Raw genomic sequence first — 20,276 nt, forward strand, 5'->3', positions numbered from 1 at the left:
CCAGCTTGTGAATTTGAAGCTCCAGCAGGAAATATAAGATTTTTTTTATATGTAGTTTGTTCGTGAATTGGATTTTTTTCCAAACTCAAGTCACTGAATCCAGACGTTTACGATGCTTTGAATTTCCCCGCTATGGAACCGATGCGGGAAAATCTTATAAACAAGTTGTACTGATGTTGGTATCGTTGATTGACATGTTATTACACGTGAATTTATTCATTTATTCCTTAATTTTAGGTTCTCCTATCGAAACATCCGTCCTCCCATGACCCTCCTGGCTGCTTTTGGACAAGCAAACCACTGCACAGACGTGCAACCGTCAGGAAATCATTTCTCACATATATAAATAAGCGGGGAATAAAATGAAACAAGTAAAATAATCAAAACAATAATTTAAGAATATTTCAGAGGAATCTGGGGTATTTTTATCTTTTTAATTTAAGAGGGAAATGTGGGAATAGAAATAATGCTGGAAATGATCGTGAGCAGCCATGAATTCACTGGGAAACAAACATCAGTCCAGTCGCTCTGCGACCAAATGACCCAAAATAAAAGCGCGAGTTGAATTTGCAAATCTCATTTCAAGAGCTGAGCTTTGCTTTACTTTACAGTTTCTTTTAATCGCACAGAAACACCAGTTAACCAGATGTTATCCGACTAAAACCGAAACCAAAACGTAGCGGTTGTGCCGCACGCACGCGCCGGTAAACAATCCATATCTGGATTATCGGTAACAAATCCCAGTCTGTAAAGTTTCAATTTATTCCCCACTTATATATGAGAAATGATATGTTGACGGTAGCACGCGTGCTAATTAGCCCGAAAGCCAAAGTGTACGGAATAAAAGCGTCGACTTCAAGCCTCCGTAAGCAGCGACAGAAATATCAGTGTGCGGCGTTGATAACTGACAAGGAATAAAAGCACCGGCTCGTTTCACGGGATATTTTTCAAGGTGCCCGTAGTGACGCCGACGTCGCTGGGACGGAAAGCCAGGCGAGGCCTGCGAGAAGGCCCGCGAGAAGGCCGGTTGAGATGGACACCCCTTCGCTCTTCACGGTGAAAATGTAGCATGAATTCAAAGTTCCCTGCGTGATATCAACCGTAAAAACTGCCTTTTAGAGCTTTGAGCGTAACTTCAATTATGACACAAAAGAATTGCACATAGTGTGCTTTATGCCGTTGTTTAAAACATCACCATAGCAACAGTCGCCATCATGCAGCTGCGTTCTGCGAGGATTTCATGTAAAAGCAGCGCTTTACTTCGCAGTACTGGGACAAAAGTTAGACCGCCTGACCGGCCCAAACACAGCCAGGTAAAACATTTTTGACTGAGTCAAAGAGGATGCGTTTTTTTCTTTTTTCATCACAATTCCGTATTCATGCAAACAATTCACTTTCCTCCAACCTTAAATGAAAAACACAGATAATAAAGTAATTACGATAAATTACCACAATTTCGAACTCGGAGGTGGTTTTTATTCTTGACAGAAGTAGATGCTACACATGATTCATTCAAGGACCTTTTGGAAATATAATAATTGGACAGTACTTGGTGTGTTCACAGGCTCTGGCTATGATAAGTGGTGTAATTTTAGCAATTTTCTGAAGAAAACATACCTGTCAAAACCCCTGAGAAAAAAAAGACTGCTGGACTTTTGGGGGGTTCAGAGTCTGCGAACCGGCAGCTGGAATATTTGCCGCTCCGCCACTGCGTCTAATCTAGAAATCATATAAAAAAGGCTTTCGGGCAGTTGGTCGGACCAACCAGGAAAGATTGATGCACCTCCTGCTGCCGCAGGAAATAATAAGAAACCAAATTTGAGCGTGTCATTAATAAAATTACCCCAAAATAAAAAAAAAAAAAGATTGTCGACTCCGGTCCTTGTCATAAAACTAATATAAAACTTAATCCATTGATTAAAATAAGCAAAATAAAACATGCTGTGCTTGCATGTGTGTGTGTGTGTGTGTGTGTGTGTGTGCGCGCACATGATCCGCCGCTCCCGCTCATCTTTTCCCTGTTTTGATGCGATCAGACAAAGCCGCTATTCAACAGGCAATCTGGGAATATAAGGTTGAATAACATTGAATGCAAGTCGGGCACAAAATGGCCGCCGTGGCGTAACAGTCGCAAGACACGTCCCCCCCTCGGGACGCCGGACGCCGGACGGTCCTCGTCCACGGGCCGTCGCCACGGTAAGTGTGGCGGCGCGGCGCTTTAGCGTACGGGGGGGCGTCGGCTCCAGGGGCGCCGCGCTGGGCGAGAAACGCCCAAACAACACAACAATAATAAACAACAATAATTACTACTTCAAGTCTGATCCGAACTAACCCCAGTGATTATCGGGGGGCCGTCGTCTCGGTGCAAAGAGTGTGTTGTCGTGTGCCGATAGTGCTGACGATGCACTTGAGCCATGGCAGATTACACACACACACACACACACACATCATAACATGACAGCTACTGTCATCAAACGTTTGGGTTTGTTGTAAACAGAATAAGAAAACTTAACGATTCTCATTACATTCATCATTGAATGCTCTTTACATTTTTATTTTCTTGATGAACCGGTTTTAATCATCAATGCTGAAAATATCAAAAACTGTGCAAAAATCCCCCAAATGACCTGTTGGCGAGGAGACCAATGCTACTCGCTTCACGGCCACGGGCACTAACGTGCTTGGTGATCAATTAAAAAGTTGATGACTGATGCGTTAACTTGTTAAATGGGGTTAAAAATGTTCTCTGGGAATGATAGAGAAACAAGAAAAATTGAAAGAAAAATTCCCCCTATATTTAAAGGGAAAAACCGATTCCCCGTTTGATCTGCCGTTTTTAAATCCACTAAAAAAAAAAAAAAAAAGGGGGGAAATTACAATGTAGATTTCAACCCGAAATGAAGATGCTTCAAGCAGCGGGGGGTCTGCACACACAGATAATATGGAGGAAAAAGGCTTTTTAAGGGAATGGAAGAAGGAGGACACGGGGCACAGTGGAGAATTCGGAGCCACACACAGACAGCAATAGCTAAAAGTGTGTGTGTGTGTGTGTGTGTGTGTGTGTGAGTCAGGAAAGGACTCCGGTGCCGCAGACCAAGGATTCCAGAAGGTCCTCAATGAAGTCTGCCGCAGCCTAAACAGCACCGAGCCCCACCTGGGCCGGACGCCTGAGGTTTTTGAACATCAGCACGGTGAGGCGAGGCCTTCAACTCGCCATGAGAAGTAGTAAAAAAAAACACTTCTCCGGCAAAATAGAAAAAAAAAAAAAAATTACCAAAAAATAAAAATAAAATAAAATAAATTGCCAAAAAAAAATAAAAATAAATTGCCAAAAAATAAAAAAAAAATTGCCAAATAAATAAAATAAAATAAAAAAAAATGTCAAAAAAAAAAAAAAACAGCACATGCGACACAGGCGGCGCAATTTCATAAAATATTCAGACGACAACTTGCCAAAGACTTGAAGGAATTACTGTGACGAGGGGACGGGGGTTAATCACAGACAAGTATCCATGTTATGACCAGTATTCCACTCAGCCTGCGTGCTTATTAAAGATAACACACTGGATGGAAGCAAAGCCATCAGTCTCAGCTCAGCGGTTTATGACGCCGCCGCCGCCGCCGCCGCTCTCGGTGTATTATTCCTTTATCCTTTCCACGCCCCCCACACGCCCGGTTCACGGCTTTTTATCGGCGCAACCGTCTCAGGTCTGCTTCGAGCGTCGCGTTGGGTCACGTGTCGGCTCTTTGCGCAGGGCCCGTACGAGTCCGGGCGGTTTGCAGGTTCCCGCTGGAGGACGTTGTTGCGGTCGGACCAGAAACACGCAAATGATGATTTACACAACAGACCACTTTTTTTTTTTTCCAACATTACCGTCTGCTAATTCAGGTTTGCATTGGATTTGCACGACATTCTCGATTCTAATTCACTGTTTACCTCATTAACGGCATAAAAGGCGGAAAACCAGATGAAAAAGACGTGATGAAGTGGTAGAAGCTAGCTAAATCTAGCAAAAAATGGTTTGATATGAGCAATTAGGGAGTGTGGTGAAGGTAAGTGACCATATAATATGAATAAAGCTGCTTTTATGAGAAAATAATATATATTTCAATTTGAAAGAACGCTACAGCCATTGAGTTTGTTTTCATGTTTTCAAGCCACCTCAACCCGAACTATCGTGTCAGGGTGAAAATGTTGGCAGGACTGGCAACGGCGCCGTTTCATTACAAGAGCTGCGATAATGCACAGAGTCATCAGCGAGAGAGCGTAAAAATAAAATTAATTAAAATAAAAAATAAAAAAAAAAAAACACAGAGGTGATTTTAAACAGAAGCGCAGCGTGGCCACATCCTGGATGTTAGGCTGCATTAATTACACGCGCTTGTAATTTGCGTTGACGCGACAACCATGTTTATTCGGATAAAATGCCTTCAGTGAACTCAAAAACAAAAATTGAAAAAAAAAATAAGGTTTAACGGTTCGTGTTTCATCAGCGTCTTTGTGATTCACGACAGACGCCGCCGCCGCCTCGTGGCCCCCCTGATGAGCCGATTGTCAGGTTCCAACACACACACACACACACACACACACACTAATTGGGGTTTGTGAGTGTTTAACTCCAATTTTGATTAAACCCAATTGACCTTGGGTTTCAACGGCCGTTGACCAAACGCTCCTGGTATCATCCAATCAGACGAGAGGAGCTCAGCCACGTCTTCATCGGTCTGTGCAAAGAAAAAGGGAAGAAGGTCCGTGTCCTCCGTCTCTGCTGATTCCACCAAGGGTTGGATAACTTCTCCGTCATCCAGGTCACGGCGGATGGTCAAAATCTTCTTGTCGTGGCGACTGGACTTGAATTTCTTCACTTTGAGATGTTTCATCCTTGGTCCGAGAGGCTCCTTCAGTTCTTCAGAACCACGTTAGACTTTTTAGTTTGTGCCTTGGCGTCACCAACTGGTGAGTCAACACGACCGGATTGATATTCCGACCTTTTTTTTACGTATGATGCCTGTTGGCTCTGCGTCACATTCTCACACCCATAATATTCACAAAGACGCCGGCGGCGGCGGCGGCGGCGGCGGCTTCCTCAGCCGGTGTTAGAATTTTCAAAGAGATGTCTGGGAACAACAACCGCCTCCCGGAGCCAACCGGAGGCAGGAGGCTGGGCTCGCTGGTCCAGCATCTGGAAAAGCAGCTCGATATCATTCACACACACACACACACACACACAAAGTGAAGCATGTTGGGGCTATTGGGAATATGACCAACATTTGCATATGGCTAGCTTTTGATACTAATGAGACCAATCAGAAAGGAGCCCATAGCAACAGAGTTGTGAGGGGTTGTGTGTTGCCGCTTGCCGTTGACGGTTGGCGACGCACCTCTGGGAGGCGACGGGTCGCCGGCCGAAGCGGCCGACGCCGCGGCGAAGTCACATCCGGCGAAAGCGGGCGAGATAATTACCCACACCTCCACCTGCTTTCTGAACACACGACGACACAACACACACACACACACCTTCCACCTAGCGCTCAGACACAACGCTGCTCTTTATTAAACTAGACAACAGCTCATTGTGGGCGTTGCTATGACAACCAGTCGTCTATTTTTAAGCCGTGCCACTAATCAATTCCTGTTCTGCTGTCGCCTGAGGGGTGGGGGTGGGTGTGTGTGTGTGTGTATGAGGGTGGTGATGGGGAGGGAGGGCTGCTGGGGGGGGGAAGGGGGGGCTGGGGGGCAAAGGGGAGGAGGAAAGGCGGGAAGGAGGAGGGGTGAGTGTGAAGTTAGAGACAAAGAGCAGAGCGGAGGAAGTGGAAGAAAACCCAGCGTCTGGGATTCATTTCGTACCAAAACACGGCGGAGGTCCGCGTCCGCTGACGCTCGGCGGCACCGGCGATCGCCCGCCGCCGCCGCCGCCGCCGCCGCTCGGCTCTTTTGCCGACGTGACCTCGCCGCTCCGGGGATTCGCCGCGTCCATTCGGTAAAAAAAAAAAACGATCCAAAGTGACAGGTCAGAAAATTAACCCTATAACGGCACCTTCACGTCTCCTGCAAAAAAAGCGTCCACGTCTCGTGCAAACGAAGCGCGTTTGATTCCACGGCGAGGAATGAGATGGACTTTGCAGGAGCGTGACGACGACAACACCGCCAAGTCGAGTCCAGCCCGGATCTGGACTGGATCTGGCGATTCTTGTAAATGGTCCAAAAAAGCCGGGACGATCCAAAAACGCGTGTTCACACAACCAACTCATGGATGCCAAAGAGTCGAATCGCTCTACCGAATTCCGCCTGTGCGTTATAATACGTCCGATACGTCGCATCTGCTCTTCACATAATTCCTCAACTTGGAGTTTGTCAACAGCACACGTCGTCCCGGCTTCACCCCGGCGCACATTACAAGTCTTTCTTTTAAGATGAATGATTCACGACGGTGATATTTCACTCAAAGCCCAGCCCCGTTTGGACACGCTGGGCCGATCGGGCCGCACGTCCAACAGCGATTGTCTGAAGGAGTCAAATCGCACATCAAACGGTCTTTCGGCAACCAGATCCCGGGCGCTAAGTCGGCGTAAGCGCCAGTAGACTCACAGCGGGGGGGCTCACAGCGAGAGTGTGTTGATGAATTTATCATGTGGAATGAAATTAAAGCATCCACGGCGGAAGAAACGCCAAAAGGTGATAAAATCTGGAGAGCGGAAGGAGGTTTGACGGAGTTCTGTCTACGTCTACTTTCGGACAGAAGGGGGTTCTTCCGAGGAAAACCCCTAAAGGCCGGGGACTCGCAAAGAAGATGCCCGACGCGGCACCCTTCGCTCCATCGCTTCCCGGTATCTTTTCAATTTCCAGGCAGGGAGGACATCTCCAGACAACAAACCGCCTTTTCAATTAGCGCACCGGAGGAATCCTCCCGGCAGCGGCGCCGCGTGCCCGAGCCTCCGACAAAACAAAACCGTCAATTCGGCGTGCGGAGACGCAGGGGGTCGAATTCATCCCGTCTCGTGTCAGTCTTTTTTGTCAGTCTTCGAGAGCGCGACCCCTTTTGGCCTCGGCGGACATTTCGACCTTTGAAAATAAGCACAAAAAAAAACGCCGTCCGGACAGCCGGCGGAATACAGATGAAGCGAATGGCGTCGGTCTCGGGATAAAGATCCCGACCCGGTCGCGCGGCGCGTCCTTCTGCTGACCCGTTGTCCTTGCTTTTTATCCGGGCGACCGCGAAAAAATAGAAAGAAGCGATGACACGGGTCCAGCTCGGCGGTTGTTGACAGCGCTCTCCGCAGTCCCGCTAACCCGAACAAACATTTATTATATTCCATATATCATAATACGAGCATAAAGTCGAATCAGCAGCTCTCTAACCTTCACGAAGGGAGGGTTTACTGCAGGGCTGCTGCTGCATAACACCGCATAACTTTTAAGATGGGCGAACATAACAAGGTCCCTTCTGACTGCCTGGATGTCACAATTAGGTTTAAGACGGACGGAAATGTTTTCGTAGAGACGCATTTCAGCGTTTGCTCGTTACCCGTGAATGAGAGGGTCATCTGCATATCGCTATTTGTTATTTATGCAACCCCCCCCCCCCAACGCCGCGCATCTTCATTTGCATCGGACATTTGTGAGGTTATTTGATCTTTCAAGTGTTCCTTAGATGTTCCAGATGGAATCCTCATGAATTTAATAATAATAGAGATCATTAACGGGGGAGGCGAGGTGCGATAAACAATGTTTGGGAAAACGTAGCATTTATTAGCGGTGAGCTCCTAATCCGAGATTGGCTTTTCAAATAGTCGCCGGCGAGCGAACGGGGACTTTTGTAAAAAAAAAAAAAACGAAAATTAGCTCTGTAATTTAAGACTTGAATCATAAAAATGTCGGTAAAATCGGAAACTGGATGCGGCCTTCTTAACAACGGCATTCCACTGGAGTGCGGGGCAGCTCTCATGACTCAGTTATTTTCCACTTTATTCACACAGTTTGCATCATCTCCCGCGCTTTAAACACTTTATCGCTCGAGACAAATTCAAGAGAAATAACCGCATTTGAGCAAAACAAGCCGACGCACGGCATCGCAGCTCTCGGGCCGGATAAATTAATAATTGTGGTTTAATAAATCATAAATAAATCTTTCCGTCGCAAAGCTCCTGAAACAGGCGGGAGTGTTGTAACGATTTTTCCCAGGAGTACGTTTTAAATGTTTTTTTTTCGTTGTTTGTTTTTTACTAGACAACAGAGGTGTGTGTGTGTGTTGTAGAGAAATGTCTCGTGTTCCTTTAAGCAAAAAAAAAAAAAAAAAAAAAAAAAAAGACAGGGACGTAATTTTTTTTTTTTTTTTTTTTTTTTTTTTTTTGGAAAATTTATTTATTTTTGCCCAGGAAACAAGAGTGCAGTCAAAACGCGCTGAGCCGGTCTGAGCCGGTTTGTAACCTCAGGGTATGGAATTATCTCTTAATATGTAGCTGTTAGTGGTCAGGTCGTCACACAGTAAGACAGAGGGAGGGAGGGAGGTGAGGAGGGAGGAGCGTCGGCAGCAGCGGCGGCGGCGGCGGCGGCGGCGGCAGCAGCAGCAGCAGCCACGGTGTTTTCAGAGCAGAAAGAGGAAAATCTCTTCCTTTAAGAGCTGGCACTTTGACAAAAACGACTGAGCGCAGAACTTCAGACCACAGGGTGGGGCGTGCACTGTTTCACCAGCCCGACGAGAGGAAAAGGGGGGGCGGGGAGCTGCGGGAACGCGAGACATTTAGTCAGAGCGAGGCAGACGGAGGTAGCACCGCACATATCTTAAAATGGGGCCCGAATGCGGTGGCCAGGAGGAGTATCAATATCCAGCAGAGGCAGAAAATATGCCAAAGACAATCGGGCAGAATGGGAGGATCTCACACACACACACACACACACACATGCATGACATTAATCAGTCAACACCGTTAATAGCGGGGTTCAAAGTAGAGTCTCATCAAGCTGAATTGTTTATATTATCTCCCGCTACGATGCTATTCTTGCAGATGGAAGGAAAAAAAAAAAAAAAGAGAGAGAAAAAGCCAGGCGGTCGCGGGCTCACCTTCGAGTTGACCGACAGAAAACCGGACGACGAGTCAGACCGTCAATTAGTTGTTCATTGAGGGAAACGTGGAGCGTTTCCACCGAATGGGCGCTACGGGAGCTTGCGGCGGGTTTCCACCGACCAGTTTCTAACTTCGGGACGCACGATAGAGTCTGCTAACAAAACCCGGAATCTCTTTGGACCGTCAGTCTGAGGGTTCCGGCCGGAGATGGACGTGAAGCAGCTCATGAAAATGCACCGCTGACCTAAAACAGGAATTAGGCCCCGCTGTGATTTGCATAGGGGGGGAAAAAAAAAAAAAACAGCGCTCACATTCCGGAGGGCGCAAATGAACTTCCGGGGCTCGATAAGCTAATCACAGGACATGAACTGCTAACCTTCGGCCGGCGACACATTCGGCGCGTTCAGGGGAAACCTGAGGCGGCGGCTGAGGGGGGTTTTAAACGGTGAACGATAAACATGAATAAAAAGACCCTGAAAGGCGGCAGACCATTGCTTTGTCGCTGTGATATCATGTTGTGGATTCCTTCCGAATAAACACAACAAGAACCCTTTGTTTGCCAATAAACTGATTTCAGTCTTTTTCCATTTGCCAATTGGAATTTGCAAAACTCAGAAAATTCGTAGGAAATTTCCCTAAAACCGTCAAATCGTCAAATATGTCAGTCACTTCCCAAAAAAGCAAGGAAATGACACCAAATATCGATAGAAACGAAGCGGCCTCCCCGCTCCAGACGCACCCGGCGCATCCGCTGGCCGTGCGAGTCGCAGGTTTCCGGCGCGTTCCGCCTTCATGACGTAGCAACCAAACGTCCATTTAATACCATCACAACAAACTAACACCTAAAACTGTCCTTTTCTTCTGGGGGTCGGGGACGGAGTTTCTTTCCCGCTGAAATAATCCGGGGAGGCGCGGCAGCGATGCCGCCGTTGCTGCGCGAGGTGACGTCCCATCCGAACGAGCGCTGTCGCTTGCAAGCTTGGTGCGGTTCTCTGGAAGTAAACAAAGTGTCGCAACGGCGGGCTTGTGGTCACGCGGCTGTTGCGGAATCTTGGTGTAAAAAAAAAAAAGAGGGTGTTTCTTTTTTTTTTTTTTTTCTTTAAAAAGAAAAAAGACAGCGTAAACTAAAAAAAATAGGGCTGAGGTCTTGACTGGTCCTTGTGGACTTTTGGAGTTCATGGCTGATGTTCCTTATAGACTGCAGAAAGCCAACCAGGGCCGTATGTAGGAACATTAGCGCTAAAAAAAAGGAGTAAAATTCAGCTTATAAAGCTAAACCCCTCCGCACTCCCAGCATGTAGAATTACAGCCTTTAAACTGCAATATGACATCACGTAACTTCTTCTAGAAACGTCTGTCGAGGCCAGACAAAGCTCCCACACACACACACACACGAGAAAAATTTCTGATGACACCCAAAAAGCTTGACAGCCCGGAGATGTTCGACCTGCCGGCAGGTAACGAGGAAAGAAAAATTTTCTCATACGCTGGATTTTAATCAAAAACCAGTGACGTCTGCCGCCTTAAATATGACTCGGTTTAATCAATTGTCAAAACAGCTGCTGATGAGTTTCACGTTAATCTGGTGATCACCGCAGCACGAATAGGAAATAATTAAATCCTCTAACCTCGGTTGCCTTTCTGTTTCGAAATATAAACAGTTTACAGAGACGCAAATCTCACATTTTTACACCCATCAGGTGAGCTTCACCTCCCGCTGTCCCTTCATCTAATTCGGATCTCCGTCCGAACGCTTCGGGGTTCGGTCGCGGATCCGCCGGCGTCCTTCGGCGGGCATGGGGAGGATCGCGTTCCGTCAAGTTGACCGGGGTGACCTTGTGGCGCACCTGGCTCGAACGCAGCACGCCAATGCAGCAGCGATCCGCACGCCGCTTATTCGCCGGCTGCTTTATTCACAGCTGCACCGCCGCTGACTGCTGAACCGTCTCCGCGAGTGGAGAAACCCAGGAGCTAAACAGTCCCCTCACTCCCCTTTCATTTTACTACAGTCAGCGCACACGCGCACACACACACACACATGCACGACTCCCTGCTTTATTGCTTTACACACATTCATTAACATCATACAAACCAATTAGTGCCGAGTTACAGGTATTACCCTCCCAGATCCAAAATGATTTTTTTCTAATTAGGAGTTGATTATGCAGATTTTGCCGCTCAAACACAAAGTGATGCGTGCAGACGCCGCAGAGCACTTTGAAAGAGAACCCCGAGAGTTCACCGTGACACAGCAGGTCGTCCGACTGGCATTTGAGACGCGACTCTTGCGGGTTTTAATTTTTTTTAAATGTTTAAAAAAAACCTGACGTGGCAATCGAGATTCCCGCGGATAATGAGAAAAAAAAAATGACAACCGTGAAAAGAAAAATAATAACCGGCGTTATTAGCTTGTAGCGCCGGTTTGTGGCGTTTCTCCGTGCTTTCGCTAACCCGTTTGAACAACGGAGACAAAACACGATACGTAGCGGTCCGACGCGGCACTATATTTAACCGTGGCCTTAAAATGATGACGATTGAATATGATAGCGCTCATTCCACAATGGGGTTTTCACAATGCACCGCGGTCTCATCCTATCACCGCTCCAAACCATGACGAGCCCAAAAATGGACGACGACGTGAAGTCGGTGAAACGCAGACGAGCGGGAACTCAAGAGGCCGCCGTGCGTTTCCTCGATGATCGCCTAAGAAATGACAAGAAGTGGACGTCCACTCTGCCGCACGCCTCGGTATTTTCAGAAAAAGGACCAGAATGAGCGATTGCGACGCGAAAGCTAAAGCTAAAGCTAAAGGGGATTACCTTCAAAACGTCCGGCTTGTTCTCGCCTGAATTCAGTACATGCCGCCTTCTCGGCAGACGGCTAGCAGACGGGGCTAACGGACTAGCCGGTGAACATGAGGGAGCGTTTAGCAGCTGCGGAGACTCGAGCGAGGCCAGGGCTGTGTTATTTATAACAATGGCTTTGTCCCTGCAATGACAAATCAAAATATCCGCTGTGGAAAAAAAAAAAAAAAAAAAAGGCCAGTCGGGAATTTCGACCACCTTAATGAAATACACTACGATTGTGAGCTGGGTGCGTTTTTGCTGCATGCAGACCTCCGAGACTCACTTTGGCGAACGGCCGCATTAGAAGTCGCCCTTAAAGTCATGCAGCTTTTGAAGGTGTGCTTTCACGTGGCCTGCAACACTCGCTCAAGTATCCCTTTTTTGTTTTTTTTAATACACTTTAATAGCGCCGCGACGCTCGGTTGAGTTTGGAAACCCGCAATACGGTCTATCCGCCGTCCGGCGCACGCCCCGGCTTCCGGTTTGTTTACGCAGGACGGAATGACCGCTGAAGTTGGAAAGAGGTCCCAACATTTTTGGAGTGAGACTAAAAAGCTATTACCGTGGGAAGGGAAGTATGACATCGGCGACGTAATGGGGCCATGTGTGTCCTGGGTCATTAATCAGACTTCGCTCCGCCGCATGTGATCGGGAATGTGTACGGAATAGGCCTTATATAGGTCACATCATGGAAACACCTCAGTTAAATCAAATCTTGTCGGTGGGGGGGATCGATAGATGGTTTTATCTTGAGGAGCGTCTTCTGTTTGAAATCTTCGCAGGTGCGGCGAGGGACTTCCGAGGCAGTTGGACGGAAAATGAAAACGGACGTCTCGTCGCGTTTGACCGCACGTGGCCGAAAGATCCTCCAGAAACCTTTATTTCGTCGAGATCTTCGAGCCAAGTCCTGCAAGTAAATCCGGCAACATCCGGGAACCTTTTGCAGTACGAGTCATTCTTCAGGGAACCTCCTTCCTGTCAGCGGGTTCTTCGACGGTGCAAAAATCCAAATACTGTAACGCGGCGTCTCACAGTAGAACGCTTCGGTGGCCGACTGAGATAAAACCGAGACGATCGTAACAACGCGGCTTCGGAGTGACGCGACCCAGACTAAAGAGCGCGATGGCTGTGGCTCCTCAGATGTGGAGGGGAAACACAAACAGGAATACTCAAAATAAATCCTTTGTTGCCGAGTTCACGTCTGGTCTTGGTGGCGCATGAAAGAACTGCGTTGGATTTGGGGGAAATACAGAGACTCTGCTGGATTCTTCTAGAAACACGACGACGCCGTCGCGAACGTTGCGCCGCCGCCGAGGATGAGGCTTTTTCGAGACCTTTTCAAGATCGGTATTTGTTTCCGGATAAGCGTTCTGTACGTGATCGGCCGCAGCGGGGGGATGTTGCGTTGGACTGCGGTTGTCAGCCGGCATTCGGGCGATGGCTAAATGCACGTTGTAAGTTAAAAGGCTGCATTTGCTTTGAAGAGGAGGATCAAAGATGGCACTTTTGAAAAATGGACCCTTGTCATGTTTATACCGATTTAAGATATTTTAAGAAGGAGCTCCTTTTGCGTTCACGTGCAAGTTCGGCATCATCCGCCTCGATGTTTTGTCCAAATGTAGATCTCCAACGGCGGGAAAGATTAGCTTGCGCGGTGACGACTCCCCACCACGCACACACGCTTCCGGCACATCCGTGCGCGAAAAGGTGCACGCCTTGCCGGTACCGCCGGTAATGAGGTGAGGCCCCGGGAGCGGCTGCGCGGATCCAACACGGCAGACAGTGTTTTGACTGTTTTCTAGCTTTCCCCCTGATCGGCGAGGCGGTTTGAGACGGCGCGAACGTCCGCCAGGTGCTACGCCATGTATAAACTGATTAGCATCAAACTTCACGGCGGCGAGTTCAATTGTGGCGAGCCTCTCGGTGGATACCAACTTAAGATAGTAATGCTTTTGTAAAAGAGGATTTCTTGGAACGAGATCTCTTATTCTGTAAGTCAGCACACTGAAAAACTTTCTGACACTAATTTAGACCGAACTCTGCCTGCACCCGTCACGGTGCATGATGGGATGTCTGAATTCAATATTTTACTTTAATGCCTTTTATTTGAAGTGCTTCTTACGAATCGTGTCATCACTCTCCTCGCCACGGCTCGTAGATCTGCGCGTGAGCGTTTCGATCGACTTGAAAAGGAGAAACTGGCAAATGGGAAAAAGGGCGACGCGCGCTTAACACCAGAAAAAGAGGTTGTTTACTTGGGGAATAAACGATATGTGCTCTCTTGTTTTGGCTTGTCAGATACCAAATGAAATATTTACAAATCTGAGGTGACGTTTGCTGTAGGTCTGGGTCAATACGGGCGTCCGTCGAACTGGATAGCGGGTTCTAAATTGACTAATCTAAAAAAAAAATGTACATACTGCGAATAAAAAGGGGTCCCGTCGTCCTTGGATAGCACAGAATTGGTCTGAAAAGGCCGATTTCCGTTCGGGCCGTCTTGAGAACTGATCTGATGAGATGTTGTGAAATATTCTTTCATTTTGGTCGGTGGATTCAACAAACCCGTGAAATGCGGGAGCCAAAGACAGGTGCGTGTCATTCCTTTGTGCCACAGAACTGTGTCGTCGTCTGCGGGGATTAAAAACACACCCAGGGGCCAAACATTTTCCAGTTAATGGCAGATTCTGTTATCAACACACACACACACACACCGCTGCTGCCATGAATACTCGCTATCAGCTCATATATGTCCATGCGCTGATAAAAAAAATGATGCAGAATTTCAACAGCGCTTTAGTTATTCGTGTGTTTTGCCTGTGTATTTGTTCATTTGGTAATGACTTCTTTACCCTTTTCATTATCATTCAACTTCCTTCAGAATTTGTTGGAAAGCGCCACCAGTAAATTGGCAGCTACTCCTTTTTACCCGTCACCAAAATCAAAAAAGAAGTTTCCGGCAAATCGGCGACGAAATGGAGACGATCGAGAATCGGTTTGCATTGACACAAATGACCTCTTTGATTTTTTGATTTTTTTTAATTTTAAGAATCCATCATCGTGGTGGAGGCTGACTCCGTCTATGGCATGCTGTTATGCATCTAACATGGCAGTTTTCCCTACACAGGCAGATATTTGATATCTTTTTTTTTCTTAAATAACATTTTTTCCCCTACATCACGCAGCACTTTAGAGCTAGAGCACATTATCATAAGAACTAGACTCATCAGTTTTACAAGACGTCTGCCGAAGAGGAACGCGCCATAAATATAGACGCAGCAATCAATTAGCCGATGAAAACGACCGGTTTTCAAGCTTAATCGTCGACAACAGGAGAACACACCCAGGAGGACAGCCAGGTTCTTCAGTCACAAAAGAAGCGGCGGAGGGACAACCGTGAAAACCTCACGCCTCCCTGCGGAGCGAAACCAGCCGGCAGCATCTTCTTGGAGGACCTGCCTATAAAAAGGTTTGCTAACGCTATCAACGATCTGCAACGACGCCGCTGGAAATGGGCGAGATCCAGCCAAAGACGACCAGTGGGGACGAAAATGTCGAGGTGTCGTGGCGCCGCGGGGGCGAATAAACGGCCACGCCATGAGGTTTTCAAAGCAGGACGAAACCGCGAGGAGGACCGAGCCAAACGGCGAAAGTCACACGACCAAGCCTCGAAGGGATGTGGAAGGAAATAAAGGCGGATTCATCTGAGCGTCTTCCTCCTCACCCGAAATGTCTTCACAAACAAACCCGGTGACCTGGATCAACTCCGGCCGCCATCTTGTTTGGGCTGGAACTCGTTAGAGGGGTTTTGTCCAATCAGGGGCGGCCGAGCCACCCGGGCCGCTTGACTCGTCTCATTTCCGTTAAAACAAATGACGTCCTTATTTCATTGTGTTCACTCATTAACCTTTGTCAATTTATTCTTGATGCACCGTTTGCTAATTTTCCTCACGTTTTAAAAGCAGAATTCTCAATTTTGTTTTCGCCGCCTCGAATCTCCTTTTTGCTTCCGTATTGACGGCCGTCGATTGCAGATGCCGCCGGTCGTTTCCACTTACGCACACACACACAGCTCCGTCCGCATTTCGACTCATTAATGTTCAGTCTGGCTCCGGCACTCCCACTGGCTGGACGAGCAACTCTGCCCGAAAAACCTGCAGAGGAGCCTGCAGCCTCTTCTCTGTGGACGCACCTTAGATGCACACACACACACTCCCGGGCCATTTCGGCACACGTCCACTCGAGCACCTGATCTTGCCTTAGCGGGAACGTGAACTAGTTCATAAGGAAGTGGTTTGCGTGTAGATGCCGTCGCAGTCATTATTTTGGTCAGCTCGTGTCAACAGTCGGGGGGGGGAATACCGCAAAAATACTTCTACACAATGCACTCCAGCGCCACACAAATCTTCTAAAGGGAAAAAAAAAGACAGGATTCAAGTAGAACCCATCTTCAGATAAAGTACTTAACACGTGGAGGAAGAACTGGGCAATACATCCGTAATTATCTTGCCTTTAACTACACTCAATTTGTATCCTTTCCAAAGGTCACCAGCTATTATAACAGCTCCCTTTCCCTCTGGTTGTCCGTTCAGGGGTCTCCACGTCTGCCTCCATCCGACCCTCTCCCCTGCATCCTTATGACACACATGCCCCCCCCAAAAAAAAAAATCTTTGGATTCCATCAGGCAGTCGAAAAAAAAACGCACGGCGCCGAAACGCCCGCGAAGAGAGAAAACCCAACGGCGAGGGCCTTCGAGCTCCTGGAACACCATTGTGTGAATAAGGAGCGGTTTATGTCATCTGGCGAGGTAAAAGGCGTGCGGAGCCGCGAAGAGCTGCCCCGTACGGGTCCGTCGCCACGGTAGGTACTGTAAAGACCTGTCCGAATATAATGATAGCCTTCATCTGCGAGCTGCTGGGGGCTGCCAGGGGACCCGGCGCTGGAAATAGGAAGAGGAAAGACTCCATCATTGAGAATACTACAGTTCATTCACACTCCTCGACAGCAGGAGCCTTTCATTCATGCAGGCCCGCTATCACAATGTGAGCGGAGGGGCCGACTCCATCGAGTTTTGCCAACTTTGAGCCGGGATGGCGGAGAGGGGGGGCTGTTTCGTGTCCTCGCCGAGGTGAGAATTTGCAAAGTGGTCGGCGTGTCCCGAGGAGCAGGACCAGGCAGCCGGTCCGGACGGACGGCCAAAAATTAAAAAAAAAAAAAAAATAGAATAAATAAAGAACATGATGACATGACGGCTACTTTCCTGCTGTTTGCTGACTTCCAGGGCTCAAAAGTGGAACTTTTTACTCCTCCTGAAGGAAAAAGCCATCAAACCCCCTGCGTTCTGCAGGCCACCTTCTCTGGAGGCTAAAACCATTTCCCTCCCCTTGCAGCCGCAGCTCCATCCAAAATGAAGCGTATGCAAATCTTGCAACAGACTTCACAATAAAAGCACAGAAAAAGAGAGAGAGAGAGAGGGAGAGAAGACAGCAAAGACATTTCCATATCGGTGTGCAGGAGCGGTGTGCCGCGCCGGGGCAGCCGTGCAGCGGCGGCGGCTGCACGGCGGAGCGGCCGGAGCGCAGCGGGCTCCTCTTTAACCGCAGAATAACGCATTAAATATTGATTGTCGTTTGGTCTCTAACGTCATCGACGAATCCGCCTCCGGGGGAACAACCGGCCGTACCGGACCAAGCCGGGCCGGGCCGGGCCGTGCCCTCCCAGTGATGTCGGCGCCAGGCAGCCATTTGGTCTGGGCTGCCGCCGCGGAGCCTCCGCCTAAATGGCTGATGCATTTCCAATTTTTCCTCCTAATTGCCGGGAGCCATCGGCCCCCGCCGGCCTCCTCCCTGCTCGCCGGACCCGCCGCTCCGGCCGATGGCCCCCCTCCCCCGGAAAAAAAACACCCGCGTCGTCTCGTCACGTCTCCCCCCGTCCCGGCGAGGAGCAGCCCGGGGCTCCGGTCCCGGCGAACCCCCCCTACCCTTCCCCCCCCCCCCCCCCCCCCCCCCCCCCCGGGACCTGGGATCGAACAATGAGCCGGACCGGGGGCGATCGGCTCATCACGACGTCTCCCTCCGGCAACCCCGGCGCTCCGGTATTTATTCGTAAGGTTTTTTATTTCGGTTTTTAATCCCGAAGCCGACCCCCCCGGTCCGTCCCCTCCGTACATTTCAACGAGAGCGGAGCCGCGGAGGCGACGGCGGCCGCCCGCCAACATGTCAGCCCGCATCGGTTCGCCGCTCTATTGTCTCTCGGCGGCTCCGCCGGGAGGTTACCGACGCGGCGGAGCTCGCCGTGCCCGTCCCGTCGCGTCCCGTCCCGCCGCTGCCGTTTGAACACGGCCGCCTCCCCCCTCCTCCTCCGGCCGGAGCCGGCCAGGCCCCGCGCTCATCCCCGGACTCACCTGGGTCTCCTTTCGCCTCAGAGTGTACCGTCTCCGGGTTCACGGTCCGGTCCTGACGCGCCGCTGCGGATCCTCACCACCAGTCCCCGGCACCGGCAGGCAGCACTGAGCCGCTGATTGGGCCTCGGCAGACGCTCGCCCCCTCGGTGGGGCTCTAGACGGATCCCATTGGTCCGCCGCTCACGCCGGGGATCCCAGACAGGGAGCCGATTGGTCCGTCGTCTCTATAGCAAAGGCTGGCAGAGAGATGATTGGTTCTCACGGGTTTGGCGACGGTGGCACCCGGGAAGCCGATTGGCTGTTGGTTACCGCGGCGCACTCGGCGAGAGAGCCGATTGGTGGGCGGCAGTGTTGTTGTCTGGGTCTCGAACGAGAGCCATGTTAACTCCGGCGGCCGAACAAACAATGCGTCCTCCGTCGGAACTGGACCGGGACGCGCTTCCCTGCCCGGCGTCCGGCGCCCGATGCGGGCAGCACGGCCGGGGCGCCCGGGGGTCCTGGAGCCTCAGCACCGAGACCAGCTTGTTTTCCCTTTTATTTTCAATGAAGATTTGTGTGTGTGTGTGTGTGTGTGTGTGCATATGAGTGTTTGTGTGTGTGTGTGTGTGTGTGTGTGTACATATATATATATATATATATATATATATATATATATATGCATGTGTGTGCATAACAAAGGGGGCTATGAAATCTGTGACAGCATTGCACGTCACAACAACCCCTTCCCGAAGCCAGGCGTTCTCAATTTCAGGTTTATTTACTGGCCACACACAACCTTTGATGCAATTAATATTTATAAAACCCCCATCAATTAGGCAATGGAGGCAAAACCCCACGGCGAGCAGACGCCTGGGTTGGAGGTGCGAACAGATCACCTGATAAATCGGCGTTGCGGCGGGACCGCAGGGAGCAGAGGTGCCCGACGGCCCTGATCCTGCATCTCCCTTCCAAACACTAGAATCTGTGTTTCAACAAGTACTGAGTGTGTTGGAGGGCCGGCGCTGAATGAATGTGAATATTCAAACGGAAACTTCATCCTCCAGAAAGCGGAAGCTAGTTTCATTTATCAAAGAGCTAGCGGGGCCCCCCTCACCTGAAACTGTCCGATCGACTAAAAATGTGCATTTTTATCAGTGTGACAGTTAACGCTGTGGTTCTGGTTGCAGCAGCTCGCTCCCTTTGTAGGATGGAAGGAGTATAAACGCCACACAGCTTAGCGATGCTGGGCAACTTCCTGCCTCATGTTTTTAGCGCTGCAAACAATTTATTTCCTGTCTGTGACATTATTAAGAGATAACTGGGAAGCAGCGAGTTCCTGTTTCAGGCCCGATGCATTATTTGGTATCAGATTGGAGCGTCGAATCGGCCATGCCGATTGCTCTCTTTCAATCATAGTATCGAAGCAACGCTGAGTAGAAGCTGCTCGACTTGCCTGGTCCTGATGCAGGGTAGAGGGAGAGACCCCGGCCCAGATAACCTCACATGTGCAGAAGCATCCGCGGGGAAACATACGGGCCGGGCACGTTCCCAAATGACGGCTAATCGAAGAATCTGCATCCGCACTTGAGTCGAGTTTTGGTTTTCCCTCCCTCTAACAGTTTTTTGTAGCGGTGCGACAGACTAAGTGACTTTAACACACGTAAACGTGAGAAAGAAACAGAATGCTTTACTCGCAGGAAAGAGATGAAACAAAATGATAGATATATGAGCAAGATGCTCGCAACAACAACAACAACAACAACAAAGAAAAAAGAATATAGACATCGTTTTGAAAGCCTTATAAAAAGGCATTCTGACAAATGTTAAATGTTCTCCACCTATGTTGCACTTTTCAAAAACCACAGAAAACAGGAGACCGTAGTTGCACATAAGGAGTCACCTCGGAGGAAAGGATGTGCGAGTCTGACCGCTTACATGGTGACATCAGCAAAACGCTGGCCGCAAAACCTGATCTTCTTATTTT

The 20,276-nt window shown here is 49.1% G+C and overlaps 1 protein-coding gene across 1 annotated transcript in view; it reads right to left on the reverse strand.

Moving 5' to 3' along the window:
* gatad2b (GATA zinc finger domain containing 2B) overlaps nt 1–18,425 on the reverse strand; it is a 38,952-nt gene extending 20,527 nt beyond the window's left edge. The window contains exon 1 of the mRNA XM_086171348.1: nt 18,314–18,425. The gene's annotated coding sequence lies outside the window, so the exon portion shown is untranslated. The remainder of the gene's footprint in view (nt 1–18,313) is intronic.
* Nucleotides 18,426–20,276: the final 1,851 nt, after the last annotated feature.

This window comes from Fistularia commersonii, chromosome 24, assembly GCF_037954325.1.
Source record: "Fistularia commersonii isolate RoL2024-O1a breed Wild chromosome 24, RoL_Fcom_v1.0, whole genome shotgun sequence".
In the NCBI taxonomy this organism is placed as follows: domain Eukaryota; kingdom Metazoa; phylum Chordata; class Actinopteri; order Syngnathiformes; family Fistulariidae; genus Fistularia; species Fistularia commersonii.